At 36.9% G+C, this 12,865-nt stretch overlaps 1 protein-coding gene across 1 annotated transcript in view; it reads right to left on the bottom strand.

Moving 5' to 3' along the window:
- The window catches only part of SLX4IP (SLX4 interacting protein), a 616,355-nt gene that overhangs the window by 241,154 nt on the left and 362,336 nt on the right, over positions 1–12,865 (bottom strand). The gene's annotated exons all lie outside the window — the stretch shown is intronic.

Raw genomic sequence — 12,865 nt, 5'->3', positions numbered from 1 at the left:
CAAGAAGTTGTACAGTTTCAGTTTGAAGATGTTGTCGCATCGAGAAATCGGAGCTTACAAATGTTCTGACCGGTTGTCTTCAGCAAGTCTCTATGCCAAATCCAGGAGTATCGTTTGGGCGAGTCTTGGTCTTGCTGCAACGCGAAATCGAGTTCTAAAACCTGTCCGGGAAATTGAGTATTTGGCGGAAAAGGAACCAAACAGTACCGACATTTTGAAGACCAACATGTTGGATACATATTATCCAAATCGAAGCAGTCATCTTGAGAATGTTTGTCTATATGAGGTTCTACAAAATTATATATTCAAGAAGAACATCAAAGAAGATATTGAGACAGGAGTGTATGCTGTAATTGGAAGTGAGGGATGTCTGGTCAAGCAAAGAAAATGCCAATTAGTAAACCATCGAAAATTGAGTGGCGAATCTCCAGAAAAAAAGGAGTTTTTCTATTTAGCACTTTTGCAACTTTTCAAGCCTTGGCGTGCAGAAGAGGAACTGCTTGGAGATTTCCTCTGTTACGAAGACTCTTTCACTGCTGCTAAGGAGACCATAGAATGTCCTGCTTTTACCAAATATCAAGAAATGTTGACTTTGGAAATTGAGCAGGAAGCAACGATTGCAGCCGAGATTGCCAGAGACAGTTCTCAGGACAGTCAGAGTTCTGTTTCATTGAGTCAGGATCCACTAGGAGGACCTATTATCGAAAATGAAGCTGCCACTGCTATGAATGAAGTGGAAAGAGCCATGGCACATGCTCAGGAGGATGCGGTTAACTTAGAAGACTTGGAAAAACAACTCAACGTTGAGCAGAGGAAAATATATGATGAAGTTACCAAGCAAATTGATCATGGATTAAGTCATGAGAAGAAAGAGTGCTCATGTACGTCGTTGAAGCCTGTCCGACTGTACGTGAGTGGAGAAGCGGGAACTGGAAAAAGTTTCCTTATTAAAGCAATTTCTTGTTACTTGCAGGAAAGGACTGTGTCATCGCTGTCTTGTGTTGTTACCGCTCCTACTGGACTGGCAGCACATAACATTAAAGGTATTACTTTGCATCGTCTACTGATGCTGCCAGTGGAGCATGACAACAAATTACAATACCACAAGTTATCTGGGGATGCTTGTTGTGAAGTTTCAAGAGTCTTGAGGAAAATGAAACTTCTTATCATTGACGAAGTAAGCATGGTTTCCAATGTCATGCTTGCCTTTGTGCATTTGAGAATGCAAGAAGTTCTTAAAACTGAGTATGATGTGTTATTTGGTGGCAAACACATTATTGTTTTCGGAGATCTTCTGCAGCTGACACCAGTAAAAGGACAACCTGTGTTCAAAATACTCACGCATGAAGATACCAGGAAGTGCCTAGGGAGCATTGGCAACGTCAATATATGGTTAAACTTCAATTATGCTGAACTGCATGAAAATATGCGTCAGGCGAAGGATGAAGATTACAAGAATATTCTACAAGATATTAGAATTGGAAAAGTGACCGAGCATGGCAAAGAAGCTTTACATGCACGCTTACTGTCAAATTTATATCCAGAACAAGACGTTGTGCCTGAGAATATTTTTCAGAAAATTACTGAGAAGAAATCCGGAATATGTTTGATGCCAACTCTTGCAGAATGTGCCATCTTCAACAACAAAATGTTGAATTTAGAAAAGCAAGAGATTGTGAAACTTGAAGCTATTGACAGAATAGAGCATATGGGATCAACAATTATTTTGTCTGAGAATTTGAAATCAAAATTGGATTCATTAGAGAAGACTATATATAAAACAGCGGGTTTTGAAAAGACTTTGAATGTGTGTTTAAATTGCCGAATCATTTTGAGAAGGAATTTACATGTTGAAAGAGGTCTGGTAAATGGATCAATGGGTAATGTTGTTGATTTTGAGAAATACAGAAGTAGAGATGGAATTGAATTTTTAAAAATTAAATTTGATGGCATTGAGGAAGTACAGGTAATTGGTCGTTGTTCTGCTAGGTTTTTGCTTGTTAAAGACTTATATGTTCGCCGTAAACAGTTTCCTGCTTGCTTGGCATATGCAGTGACAATCCATAAATCACAAGGTTTAAGTGTAGATAGTGCATTGGTGAATATTGGAAGTTCTGTGTTCAAGGAAGGTATGGCATATGTGGCTTTGTCACGAGTGAGATCTTTATCGGGATTGTACTTGATTGATTGTGATGTCACAAACATTTGTGCGGATCTAGATTGTGTTAAGGAATACAATAGGTTAAGAAAAGAGCATGCGCCACATTTGCCTCAATATCCTTTGTTTGAGAAACGTGTGGTAGGCCGGAAACGAAGAAATATCACTAATAGTAGGGAGGTTGCAGCAAAAAGCCGAAAAGTCGATGAACCGAAAATTGTAAGCAGAAAGAAAACAGATTCTGTTGAAGATGTTGTCGGTTTTCAATTTGAAAACGGTTCTGGTGTCAACTGCTATGCAAATGTAGTGGTTAATGTTCTCTTTTCACTAGAGACTTTAAAAGAACAGATTGTGTTCAATTCGGAACAAAGTTTATGCTGCTTGTTGAATTCTGTGTTAGAAAAATGTAGCACTGATCGAACAAAAGTAGAAAGTGTGTCTGAAGTTCGTTATCTGTTAGATGAATGTTCAGGTCAAACAGACTTCTCTGAAAATAATCAGCAGGATTGTCAGGAGTTTTTAATGTATATGCTTGATGTATTGCAAGATGAGGGTGTAGATGTAGATCACCTGTTTGAGCTTTCTTATCAATGGCAGCATGACTGCGAGAACTGTATGGTATCAAGTACTACTAGTGTAGACTCAGAAAGATTTATATATTTAACTTTGCCAGACAGTAAATCAGTCTCCTTTAATAAGCTAGTAAATGCAGCTGATCACAACATGGAGTGTAGCCAATGTAAATCTGAAATGATGTCAACATTATTTATACGAAGATATGGCCAGTATGTCATTTTAATGATCCAACGATGTAGGCCTGATGGATCAAAATTGTCAACTTTAATAAAAAAAATTGTTGCTTCTCAGCTGTCAATATCAGGAAGGACTTTTGTAACTGTAGCAATTATCTATCACGATGGTCCTTCAACAACATCAGGACATTACACAGCTTATTTAAAGTCTAGAAACGGCTGGTCATTCTGCAACGATTCTGTTGTAACTTTCAAAAAAAAATTGCCGTTTGACCTTAAAAATTCTTACCTGGTGTTTTTAAAACCAAAATTTTAAGGAAAGAATCTCGGGATTTCCTCTGAGGAATTGCAAAAGGTTCATGAAGTAGAGGGAATGTAAGTCTGCAATGCTGTCTAGATTATTGGTCATAAACTTTTAATTATAATGTCATTTTAAAAATCCAACTATATAAACCTGATGCAAGTAAGTCTGCTTCATAGTAAGCAGTATCAGTGTCATAGGAAAAGTAGAACATGAGTGAGCAAGAAGGGTAAGATATTAGTAGTCCAGGATTGTGAAAGTAATCTTAAATGTTTTCTTTTTGAAAGTTGCGAAAATAGAAAATGACGGGATTTGACTACAAGAATTACAAGAGTTGTAAATCGCTGCAACATGATTTGGCCAAGTGGAAACATGTGGTAGAATGTGAGAAGTCTTTTATCGTATGTAACATATTTTTCAAAACGATGGAGGTTTTCTTTCAGAAAGTGGCGGGCTGAAAATATTTATAGCACAACAGAGTGTACGCTGTTCATAGGACATCCTTCGACGTTATGAAAAGTAAGTTAATTTTAAGGAATTTTGAATTCAGATTTCTTATGTTGTATGGGTTTTTTAAACACAATCATTTTGATTGTGTTTTTTTTCCCCCGCTGTTACATGATGAATACCTTCAAGTCACTGATTTAAGTGAAATTTGATACATTCTGAGAACAGCAAAAATAAACCATTTAACATGTATAATTAATGTTCTACTTTTTGTACTTATGATATACATTTAGAAATGTGAGGTAGACATGGAAAAACTGAGGCTTCTGTGAATATCAAAGTTAATGCATACACTGCTGCACTGCTGGGTACTGTTTTATATGCTGGACTACATCTGCACTATGAGATACCTAAGCAAAGGCAACACAGGTGATGTGATTGTGAAATGAGCAGAAGAAACTCCACGTTTTTCAATTACATTACTTCTGTTTTTTAAGTTTACGAATGACATTGTGCAGATGAAGTTTAGGTCTGTCTATGGACACAGAAGAGGTCTGGCCGTTGTTTAAGAGTGAAGTGGACATGTTTTACTTCAATGGTAGGCCTTCACATGTATTATCTCCTCTGTATTCTTCAACAAGCATACATTTGAAATGCAACCCTGAGTAGGCCTCACCTTAAACAAACTTTTGGAGAGGCCACACCTTATTGTCATCCTGAATCAATCATTTAATCTATCACATTTAACATCTACTAGTTCTACTGCTTCATTTCTTTAATCCTTACTTTCCTGCGTTTGCTACTTCCCTCATTCCTTTCTCTATTACTTAATTATTTTACTCCTTCCACTATTTTTCTCAGTCCCTCTCTTCTCATACTTCTTCATTTTTATTCACTCATTCTGTCTCTATTAATGTCATTGTTTCTGATTGATCACAAACATTTTTTTAAAACAAGAACAGTAAGTATAAGGGAAGGAAACAGACAGCTATGTTACAAGAAAGACAGCCATAGGAAGTAAACAAAAGATAATGTTACTCGCAATCCACTGCTGATGATGTCATTGACCATGTCAAGAATGATGTAATATGTGACATGATCAGCAGTGGATTGCGGGTAACAGTATCTTTTGTTTACTCCCTATAGCTGTCTTTCTTTTAACATAACTGTCTGTTTCCTTCCCTTATACTTACTGTTCTTTTTTTTAAAAACATTTTTGGGTCGCTCCCGGTTCGCGTACCGGAGTGCGGACCAGGAAGCGAACTAAAAGAAATAGAGGTTGGCAGAGTTTCAAAAATTCTACCAATTTTTTTATAATGGGGAGGTAGTTCTGAAAAGAACTTTTTTTTTGTTTTTGTTGTTTTAAATTTTTTTTATTATTTTTCAGAACATTTTTTTTATTTTTTTTTTATTTTCTGAACATTTTGATATTTTTTTGTTTTTTTTTGGGGGTGGGGGAAACAAAAACGATTCATTGAAAAGGGCTCAACAGGAGCAACGAAAAAAAGAAGAATTTATTGTTTGGGGCGTTTCGGGCAAACATGATTTTCAATAGCTTTCATTATTAGAGTAATGCTACTTTCTCTGTAGCAAATGAGTTGGTTACAGCGCACGCACACTTGCTTCACTTCCCCAAACTTCATTTGAATGTTTGGGACCATCTCCCTCGCCTCTGGTCCCGACACTTCCTGCACAACCGATCTTCTTGCCATCGCAGGGGGATTTTGTTGCTCATCACGTAGCTGGGCAGCACTATAGTTGTTTGGATGCCACCTACTCATATGCCGATGCATAGTGTAATTGCCGTAACTGTATTTTTTATCAGTCCCCCTTGACAGTCTATCATCGCATATACGGCAAAACACATAGCGTGCATTCACTTTTTTTTGCCCCTCAGGAAATTAAAAAAAATGCCAAATGTAGTTCTCTTTTCGATTATACCTCCTGGGCTCCTCTGGCAAAAACTGTGTCTCTTCCTGCTCTTCCTCCTCTTCCTGTTCTTCCTCTTCTTGTGGTATAATTACTTCAGCAGGTGGTCCTTTATTCCTTGGATTTGGTGGAGGTGGTGGGTTAGAACCAGCTGAAGCTACTAATGAAGCCATATCACAATGTTAGTAAAGGGTCTTTCTCTCACCAAGATGAAAGTCAGAGTGAGGAAAGAAGGAGGGGTTTTCATCATTTGGGAAAAGCAAAACTTCTAAACCAATGAAAAGTGTTAATTTTAGATCACATGACCTAGTATTACATCATTAGGAAACCAAAAGTGAAATGAACCAATGAAAAGTGTTATTACCGAGTCACATGACCTGCTGTGTTTACGTTTCGCGCTTTGCGCCGCTTTCCGGTCCGCTTCCGGGTCCGCTAACTTGGCGCGTCAAATGACGTATTACGCGACAACGCAAAACGTCATGCTAACGTAACAGTTACGCTAAAGGAACGTTTACCGGTTCGCGGACTGAGTCGCGGCTTTAAATTGAGCTAACGGGAAGCTGACCGGTTCGCGGACTGGGAGCGAAACAATTTTTTTTTTTTAAAAATGTATAAAAAACATGTAAAATATATTTTAAGATTTAAAGAAGAAAACATTTTACAGCTACAGATATTAGCTTTTAAAAAACCATTGATATTCACTGAAAAAACAATAGGTTATAGACCATATATAGTTAGGAATTAGCATTTACAAAACCTTGAAAATTCACTGAAAAAACCATAGGTTATAGACCATATATAGTTAGGAATTAGCATTTACAAAACCTTATTTTACTCACACAAAACCATTGAAATTCCATATATAGTTAGTTGCGTGAGTAAAATAAAGGTTTTGTAAATGCTAATTCCTAACTATATATGGTCTCTAACCTATGGTTTTTTCAGTGAATTTTCAAAGTTTTGTAAATGCTAACTCCTAACTATATATGGTCTATAACCTATGGTTTTTTCAGTGAATATATATATATATATATATATATATTACCTACTGGCGGTCGCCAGTAGGTATATATAGTTAGGATTTTTTCTCTATGGGACTTTTGAAAATTCTATGCCTAATAACTTTGGCGTTTGTGGACGGAATTGGCTGAAATTTTCAGGAAAATGGCACATTTTGTTTCTGAGCAGCTCCCGGAAATTTGGGGGGGGTTCGTCAAGGGGGGGCCGAGAAAAAAGGGGGGTCCCAAAACGCGTTTTTCCCATGTTATTTTCCATAGGGCGGTTGGACTCACTTTTAGCCCGAACGGCTGAATGGATTTTCACGAAACTTGGCAAAATTGTAGGGACTGTTAGCCCGATGTGCCTTTGCTAGGTCTCAATATATGTGCTTCAGTGGATTTTGAGAAATTAACGTTTAAATCAAGATATATATCTGTAACAGCGCTCCGGGCAGCTATCCGGTTAGCGAACCTTTCGCGTAACGGAACTTTGCGATGAGAAGCTGATTGGCCCTCCGGTGTCTGTCAACATTCTAAACAGTCCGGAGCGGCCGCCATCTTGTCTCTCGGTAGGATCGAGAGACAAGAGGAGGCCAAAACAAAGGGGGAAATTACCATAAGGGGGCATAGTAGATCCTCGTTGACCCCCTAGGTTTTATGTGGAGGTTTTAAAAGGGCCTAGGAGGGTCCAAAAAAAAAATTTTTTTTTTGCGTGGTAAGCGCCAAGTTCGCGAACCGGATAGCTTTCTGGGCAGCGAACTTTATGGATAAAAGAATGAAAGACTTTTCTAATACTGTATGGTAATTGTTTGTTGTTTTTCTTGTTTTTTTTTGTTTTCTTTGTTTATTTATTTTTTTTATTATGATTGTGTTTCATACTTTATTAAATTTTCTAACATTTCATTGTCAGAAATGTCATAATTTATTATAGGGTGTAATTGTTTTTCATTTTGAAGCAAGTTGTCTACTGCTTCAACACATTGTAGAAGTTCGTGGTCTCTACTGTCATCCATAAAGTCATCAAGTTTGTCTTGGCTGCTCTCCTTCAGTTCAATCGAAAATGAAACTTGTTGTTCGCCTTCCATTTTGCCTGAAATTTTGAATAAGAAAATATATATTAGTAGAGATAGGGCACTGTTGGGATTAATTTTAGATAGGCAGTTTTTATCAGTGAATTTATCTTTTGGTAGTGTATAGTATGAGAGTGGAAATAGGACTATAAAAAAGTGTATGTGATTTAACCAAGACAAGCCTTACTCCATTGATAACTATAACAGAGAAGTCTATCTAAATACATTACTACTACAGAGGGATAGTGTATATCTAGCAGAAAAAGTCTACTATATTAAGTCATAGTGCACAATATATTAAATTATAACTTACCTTCACAAAGAAGTTGAAGTTTTTTGAAGCTTTTGAAATAGGAGGTACAACAAGAAGTAGTAGTCAAAATGGCTGTGTTTCCTTCTCTCCCTTTATATATATACAGGTATATAACCAATCAAATGTCAGGTAATAAAAGTAGAAAATGAAAGTAACATTTTCATTGGTTGTCAATTCCAACAATTCAGATGTGTTTTGTGAAGTAATTAACTCACGGTACTTGGAGAGGTCTACAGGCTAAATGGCTAAATGGAATTTCAATGAAATTTGTGAGAATGGAAGGGATTGTTATGTAGTATGAGCTAATCTATATTTGGTGAGAGTGTCTCTAGTCGTTTTTCTGTAAATTACTTTCCCGCCTTTTTTTAGGACCGCTTTCCGGGAAGCTGCCCGGTTAGCGAACCTTAAGCGTCACGGGAGTCCACCATTTTGTGTTTCGTTCGCATTAAGATACAAGATGGAGGGCAAATAATGTTTAGAATGGGTAGAAGGGGTCATGGTAGACTTATCTTGACCCCCTAGGTTTTCTGAGCGTGGCTGAGGAGGCTTATATGTGCGGAAAAAAAAACTTTTTTTAAAAAAATTCCGCGAGGTTAGCTTTCGGTTAGCGAACCGGGTAGCGCTCCGGGGAGCGAATTTTGTGGAAAATTAGTGAAAAAAGTTAGAGAAAAATAATAATTGTGAGTGATCAGATGTAGGGTAGCTCTGAGAAGAGCTTTTGGGTTTATGGTACATTTAGGTACTTATAAGTAGGTACCAATGCACAGTCTTAAATTCAGAATGAAAATTCTGTTGCCCTCATCTGAGAAGTGAACTCCATCTCCTCTGTAGATATCTTGCATGTAGTAACGCAAGTTATTGTTGTACAGAGAGCCCATTCCATGGTCTCTCATGTAAGCTGAAACAGATTTGTTTACATGCTTCCTCGCTTTCTCAATTTGTGGACAAAATTGGTTGGACCACCTCCATTTCTGTCTTTGGCATATATTGGAATATACCAAGGCAGTTTGAGGAAAAAGTGCCATTAATTGCTCCAAGGTGTCCTTTAAAAGCATTTCCAGACCTACCCCTGTCAAAGTGCCCAAATCATTACCTCCACAGTGCACTATTAACAGGTCAGGTTTTGGCAAATGCATAAAGGTTTTCACCAATGGAATCAATTGGTGACATTTTAATCCTCTTTGGCCCAACCAGTTAATTTCCACATCTTGTAAATTGAGGTTGTGTAAATTTCTGCTCTCAGCATACCTTTGAGCCCAGTGGATGTAACTATGTCCAACAATCCAGACGTTAAACATGGTGGAAGAAGGTTGTTCTGCAGTCAGATGAAGTGTGGTAATGAAAGGGCAGTTGAAACAGTAGGAGTTTCTAAAGAAAAAAAACTGTGGTTTTACTATGCTAATGATTCATTAGCAGTGATTGGTGCATTTCCATTTCTGAAAACAGAAAGTTAGGGTGCATGGATGTGTTCTTTGAAAAATGTAATTTGAATGGTCAAGGAAGAAACAATTAATGAAAGATTGCACTGGATACGCAGGTGCACTGAGAGTTCAGAGTTCAATTGAAACATTGTTGTGTGAATTTGCAAACATGAGAGGTCTTCCAGGAGGTGGTTGCTATGGAAACAAGGCAGACAGGGCAGAGGGGGGAAGGGTTTTGATTTGAAAAAAGTGAGGGAAGAGGTATGATTGGCTAATATGAGAGATATGTGAAAAGAATATCTGTATTTCTGTGCTTTCAATAGCTGCAGCCTTTGGAGTGCATCCTTTTTCTTCTGCTGAAGACAATTTGGTGTATTTCTGAGACTGTTTTCAAAACTCAAAAAATATTTGCTAAGGTGAGAAAAGATTTATTTAATTTAGATAGAGAATAGTATGATTTAAGGAGAAAATGATGAAGAAAGCTGTGTTTTTAAAATGTGGTTTTGTCTCTAGTGATATACTAATAGAATTAGTTTCATAGAGAAATTATAATTGCATATTTGGTGTAACATTCTGGCATGCAGTAACACAAGATATTGTAATACATGGAGGCCATTTCATAGTCTGTTATGTAAGCTGAAACAGATATGTTGCTTTTAAAAACGATTTAAGAAATCAATTACATTTCTGGATATGTACTGCTAGAGCTTCATAGGTTGTTTTGGGCCATATTTATAAGGTATTTGAGTGTCTAAGATGTTGTGTTCGCCTTTTAAAATGTAAAGTGTTCCTCATGGGGCAAGTGTCTTGTAAATACGGTCCCACTTGTGCTTGGCAAATTTAGATTTTGATTATGGGAGTTACCTAGCCATGTTAATAGTGTCCCAAAAATGGTGCTAGGGCATTCCAGAAAACACTTTCATGTGTCTCAAGGACATTTTTAGTTATTTCTTCATGAATGCAGGTATACAATTGATTTATATGCTGTGTTTAAAAACGAATTTTGAAATGAATTAAATTTCAGGATATGTACTGTTAGAGCTTCATAGGTTGTTTGGGGTCATATTTAGAAGGCATTTTAGTGTCTTTGAAGTTATTTTTCCCTTTTTAAATGGAAAGCGTTCCTCATGGGGCCCTGAGCAGTTCTTAGCCATGTTATTTAATAGGAAGTGGATAACATGGCTAAGAGCATTTGCTGGAAAATGCATGAATATCGCTGATTTTTCTGCTATATTCATGCATTGTGGCCGTTTTTTTTCACATTGCTTCATAGGTTGTTTGGGTTCATATTTAGAAGGCATTTTAGTGTCTTTGATGTTATTTTTCCCTTTTTAAATGGAAAGCGTTCCTCATGGGGCCCTGAGCAGTTCTTAGCCATGTTATTTAATAGGAAGTGGATAACATGGCTAAGAGCATTTGCTGGAAAATGCATGAATATCGCTGATTTTTCTGCTATATTCATGCATTGCGGCCGTTTTTTTCACATTGCTTCATAGGTTGTTTGGGTTCATATTTAGAAGGCATTTTAGTGTCTTTGATGTTATTTTTCCCTTTTTAAATGGAAAGCGTTCCTCATGGGGCCCTGAGCAGTTCTTAGCCATGTTATTTAATAGGAAGTGGATAACATGGCTAAGAGCATTTGCTGGAAAATGCATGAATATCGCTGATTTTTCTGCTATATTCATGCATTGCGGCCGTTTTTTTCACATTGCTTCATAGGTTGTTTGGGTTCATATTTAGAAGGCATTTTAGTGTCTTTGATGTTATTTTTCCCTTTTTAAATGGAAAGCGTTCCTCATGGGGCCCTGAGCAGTTCTTAGCCATGTTATTTAATAGGAAGTGGATAACATGGCTAAGAGCATTTGTTGGAAAATGCATGAATATCGCTGATTTTTCTGCGATATTCATGCATTGCAGGCCTTTTATTATCACATTTGCAAGCACTTCTTAGCCATGTTATCCAATGGGAGGTGGATAACATGGCTAAGAGCATTTGCTTCAAAGGTTGTTTGGGGTTATACACCATTTTTGGGAAATTATTAACATGCCTATCTAACTCCCATAATCAAAATCTAAATTTGCCAACCGCAGGTGGGAGCGTATTTACAATAAATTTGCACCATGAACAACGTAAAATAGCATACTAGACACTCAAATGCCTTATAAATATGACCCAAAACATCTTATGAAGCACTAGTAGTGCATATTTCCAGAAATGTATTGGTTTTCATTTAATGATTTACTTCATTGGTAGGCCTTCACATGTTTTTTGACCTTGGTTTTTTTCAGTGATAATCTTATCTGCAACCATGTGTTGGCCTCACCTCAAATAAACAAAACAGGTGATGGAATGAATGTGGATCAATGACACACATTCACCCCAGTCCAAAGATCTGGGCCTAAACAAACCTTTAGATAGGCTACATCTTATCGTCATCCTGAATTAATGATTTAAAATATTAGGGAGTGATTTATGAGTGTTGTATGCCTGTTTTGTACCATTGAGTGTCATTTTTGTGATGCAGTGCTGGTGGAAAATATTTGCTATGTTAAATAATTAGTACGGCATTAAGTTTTAGATGACTGTTATTTATTTACTGTTTGGTAATAGTGGTTAATAACATTTTATATTATATTTTTTCACAGATTCAACTGCAGATTCTTTCATAGTTTGGAAAATGCCTTCCAGAAGTCGAATACGAAAGGCTAGAAAACGTCAAAGACAGCAGGATGATGTTTTATTGCAGCAGTCCTCTTCCCCAAATACTTGTCAAAACACCAAGAAAGGTCCGGGTAAGAGCACGAAATCATTCTTAAGAAATATTTGTAGTAAAAAAAATTTTGCTCAAAAAAATGTGTCTGTTCACAAAAAGAAAAGTAATTTAAATGGAAAGGAGAGACACATCACAAATGTTACTGGTAGAGGAAGAGATAACTCTGTGCATGATAGTAGAAGGAAACAACAGTTTAGGGACATTCGACAACGAATGTTCCGTAATAGGATATTAGTTAATTTATTGAAAAATATTAAAAAGAAAGGCCAACAGAAAGCGGCATTTTATAGGAAGAAGAAAAATGTAGAGAAAATTATTGATCATGCTTTTGAAATCAAGCGAAAGTTGTTTATTTTGGTAATCAATAGAATTAGGAAACTAAGCAAGGTAATTTCTGATTTCAAAACAAAAAGTAGATGGAAGAGAGTAGTAAATCGTACTAACTTTTGTGAAGTTTTTTCTGGAGAATGGATGCATAGTTCAAGTTCTGAGGCATTTTTTAATGAGGAGACTTATTTTCAGGATAATGATTTGGTGCATGCAGTTGACATCAGTGGTCGAGCTTATGAAGTGAAGGATGGTTGTCCAGTTGAAAAAGAACAACTTGTGACAACAGAGACAGAAGAGGCGCTAAATGATGAGGTTTTAGGAAGACGTCCTAAGGGTCCTGTGTACATTTGGAAGTGTAGTTCTATTTGCAGT

This window comes from Lissotriton vulgaris, chromosome 6 (assembly GCF_964263255.1).
Source record: "Lissotriton vulgaris chromosome 6, aLisVul1.2, whole genome shotgun sequence".
Taxonomy (NCBI): domain Eukaryota; kingdom Metazoa; phylum Chordata; class Amphibia; order Caudata; family Salamandridae; genus Lissotriton; species Lissotriton vulgaris.
The sequence above is the reverse complement of the archived record's forward strand: the minus strand, read 5'-3'. Positions and strand labels throughout refer to the sequence as shown.